Here is a 4,339-nt window from a genome sequence, read left to right as displayed (position 1 = left end):
ATATATATATATATATTAATGTTAAAAAATTGTGCAACAATTACAGGCTTACTCACACTATGGGTTAAAAGTGAAAAGGCCTTTAAAATCCTTAACACACACAAGAATTTTAAAAAATGTTTTCAAATTAAATTGAAGGGGTTAAATGATATTAAACTATTTCCTTTAAAATGTAAAAATGAGTAAAATAAGTGATTTTGCACTTAGGACATGAATCGAAAACAACGTAGGTATATTTTGATATAGCATTAATTGTACATATCAAATGCAATTAAAACCATTTGTACAAAATGATGAAAACGAAATCATATTATTATATATTTTGATAAGTAGTCAGACCTAAAATTACAAAAAACGTGCGTGTATTCAGAAAAAAGCATTTAAAAGGGGTAAGAAGTGGTCGTGTTGTTCTTCGTATCACTAAGACCAAACAAAGATCCTCCTCAAGTCTCTCTTCACTCACCGGCCACCCACAATGGGAAGAACACCGTGCTGTTCAAAGGTGGGCTTACACCGTGGTGCATGGTCCTCCGAAGAAGATAAACTCCTCATCAACTACATTCAGACTCATGGTGAAGGACAATGGCGATCACTACCTTCCAAAGCTGGTACATTTCTTTAAATCACTTCTTACATGTTCATTATTAGAGCATCCACAACGGGCAACTCATCCCGAGGTCCGGATGATGTGGCCAAGCAGCGGACATGGGAAGCACGAACTTCACCGTTGTGGCCATCAAGTCCGGTGAAGTAGTCCGGGACTGCAAACAAAACAAACAAAAACCACTTTTGTAGTTACTTTTTTATTTTTCTCTTTTACTTTTATAGTACATGATGATTACTGTAATTTTTTTAAGTTTAGGTGAAGGTAGTGTTTCATTTTTCCCTTTTAATCTCTCATTGTTTTAAACGTTTGTCTGGATTTTGAGGTCGGACGGCCATTTTGACGAAGTATAATAATAAGATTGACCGTTAGGATATTATAATAATTTTCAAAGTTTGACCTCGTATGTTTAGAATGACTGCACAAATATTGTTCGGTTGCTCATTTTGAAAAATAATTTTCAAAGCTTGACCTTTCCCGTTATTAAGTAATAATGTGTTTATTGTTTATGAATTTAGGGTTGCTAAGATGCAGAAAAAGTTGTAGGTTAAGATGGATGAACTATCTCCGGCCAGGTATCAAACGAGGAAACTTCACCTCTGACGAGAATGAGGCCATAATCCGGCTACGTTCCCTACACGGAAACCGGTGGTCCCTAAAGCTTCCTGGTCGAACCGATAACGAGATCAAGAACCACTGGAACGCTCACCTCGGGAAGAAAACCACGGAAAACACCCGCAATGACCCCTCAAAACCATCGAAAACCAAGGTAAATAATAAGAGAAATCTAGACAATGAGAAACAAGAAAAGTCAAAGTTGTTGATTCTACTATTAATGGTTCTTCCTCCTCGGTAACATCTTCAACCTCGAGCAAGAATGAGAGTTTGGATAATGGTGCATTATCGAGTTGTACGTTTGACCTTGGAGACGATGAGTTATGGTCAAACTGGACACCATTGTTGGAGGTAGAACTAGAACTAGAAGGTACAAGCACAGTTATCGATGGATAAGATGATGAGTGTTTCTTAATGGACGGTTGGGATTTAGGTTTTGAAAAAGACGATGAAAGCTTGATGTTTGAGAATCTGTACCATGAATATCTTAATCTGCTCAATCATCAAGATCAAGAAGATGAAGATGTGGATAAGAGTAATTAAGTGATTATTAATTAATAACTAGTGAGTTTAAACGGGGTTATGCAAATTTATGTGTGATATTCCAACTTATGAGTTTTATCAAACTAAAAGACAAAAAAACAAAAGTAGACGCCCGTTTTAACCTTTAACTTGTGTTGTTTATGTTATTATGTACTTCAACAGTCATGAGTTAAAAATAAAAAGGTATCGTCCAATGTCTAAAATATTTAAGATCGATCTATGCTTGTAGCTAGCCGACAACTTATGTTGTTCTTTTACTTTTTATTTATTTATTTTAATTTTTAATTTTTTTTTCTATTTAAATTTGAAGTCGCTATTACTAATTTAATGCATTGCATTCGATTAGTGGAATATTGATGGCCACGTAAGCTCAAATTCATGCAAAGACGACGTTCCTCCTGCGTGAGGGCTTTGTGAGCTTGCTCACGTTTTTACTAGTATCGAAAATGATTGAAAGTATAAATTGAATATCATATTGATTTTATTGATTCAGTACTGATGCTACTAAAAATACCAAAAAAAAATTTAAAATTGAATGTTACCGATATTGAATACATGAAAAATGAATATTGATAACGAACTAATTGTATTCAATCATACCGGTTTGATACGGTACCAAAACAGTATACGTACGCAACACAAAACCATTCATGCATATTGTATTGCTAAGCGAATATGATAGTAATACGCACACTTCTCACCCCTACTTTTCTCTCTCTCATCAGCTCGTTCTTCCGGCCGTCACTCGTCTTTCACAGTTTCACCGTGGGCAAGTCAGTGTTCCCTCGCCCCGCACCGCAGGCACTCACCGCCGTACGGACTTGATGCATATATATGTAACTACGCATTTAGATTATTATTCTATATTCTTATATAAGATTTCTTTTGATCTTTTTCATTCAATATTCACGAAAGTTTTTCTATGGCCTATCGCTTTCGCTTACAGATTCGTGGCTACGTTTATTCATGTCAGTATTATTTATTATTTAATATAGCAATTGGTCTATACTTGATGGGGCCTTATTTGAAAATGAGTTTTGTAGTTTGACTATGTATAAATCTAGATTCTAGATGGATTAGCCCATCCAACGCGACAGAAATTCTATACATGTATATATGCAATTTAACATGCTACTAAGTACTAACGCTAGGCTTCCCGCCAGGCGAGTCGGGAAAATTGTATATTACATCACGTATTTACACAAACATATATATAGATTGGAACAAATTAAATTCATAAAATACTATATTTATAAAATATAAACATAAATTACGTAAAAAAAGGTTAAATATCTACCACCTCATTGCCGTCGGGTAGTCGAAGTGTGTAAATTATATTTCATTGAAGTTACTGATTCAAGCACACACAAAAGTTGATTACGACACAAAATTTTTATTAACCTAAACAAAAGCGTAAACTAAGGAAAATAAATATCTAGTCTGCATCGTCGCTGGACAATCGAAGTATGTAATTATATTATGCCGATGTTACAAATTCAAGAAAGTGTGAATAAACATAAACGTGAAATACATATGGGATGTGATCCTCATACACCACCCCCACATGTTTATACGGCTCGTATAGGCCTATACAGTCATATAGGGTACGAAAGGGAAAAGACAGCTTTTTACAGCCTATACGACCGTATATGCCTATACAAGTCGTATAGGCATTAAATGGCTCATATTGCTCTCTGACAAGCCATAAAACCTATACGTCCGTATAGGGCTATACGACCGTATAGAAAAAATTTGCAGAAACATTCAGACTGCCTTAATCGCTGTCGGAAAACAACTATACGAGCCTATACGAGGCGTATAATGCTATACGACCCGTATAAAATATTTCAATTCTCTAAGCATATAACATGAAAGATTTTTATGATGGTTTATAAGATTAGGCTGAAAGTAATTTGATTGAATGTAATTTTTAAGATTAGGCTGAAACTACTATACGAGCCGGCATCGGAGCCACAGGCACAGGGGCAACCACCACAATAGTTCTTATTTTATTTTCATTATGTGTTGATGTACACTATTATGAACTTTATGTGGACCACGTTTAAAACTAGATGTATTTTAGGGTGAACTGGTTACTTTTATGTATCTGGACCATGTGCTTGGAACATGATGTATATGGGGTGCACTTTTATTTTAATGTATGTTAACCGGAAGTTAAAAGAACCTAAATTTTTTATTATATGTAAGCTACAAATATGCCTAGAATATTAAAAAACCTCAATTTTTTTTAGACAAATTAATAATAAGCAAGTTGGGTCAACCAACCACAAACAGTCTTGAGCTTTTGACGAGCTAAACTCGAGCTCAACATTTAAGTCTGTTAAGATAATCCCACATATTGGATTTAAATAATCTCACCTTTAATGGATTGGCCAATAATAATCTCACCTCCGGTATTTCCCGCTGGCAGTCCCACCTTTTCAAGGTTTTTTGTTTTATGATCCCCCGTTAAAAATAATTAACGGGGTTAAGTTTTTGCTGATGTGGCTGGTGAGTTGGCAGTGTCATTATCCTACATGGCTTTAACCTTTTTTTCCCTCTATGATTAATTACGTG

The 4,339-nt window shown here is 35.1% G+C and overlaps 1 pseudogene; it reads left to right on the top strand.

Moving 5' to 3' along the window:
* The first annotated feature begins 473 nt into the window (after window positions 1-473).
* On the top strand, window positions 474-1,769 carry LOC143623706 (transcription factor MYB15-like; annotated as a pseudogene).
* The last annotated feature ends 2,570 nt before the right edge of the window (window positions 1,770-4,339 follow it).

This window comes from Bidens hawaiensis, unplaced genomic scaffold, assembly GCF_021521415.1.
Source record: "Bidens hawaiensis isolate Kalapana, Puna unplaced genomic scaffold, B.hawaiensis_p1.1 tig00000369_1, whole genome shotgun sequence".
NCBI lineage: Eukaryota > Viridiplantae > Streptophyta > Magnoliopsida > Asterales > Asteraceae > Bidens > Bidens hawaiensis.
The sequence above is the reverse complement of the archived record's forward strand: the minus strand, read 5'-3'. Positions and strand labels throughout refer to the sequence as shown.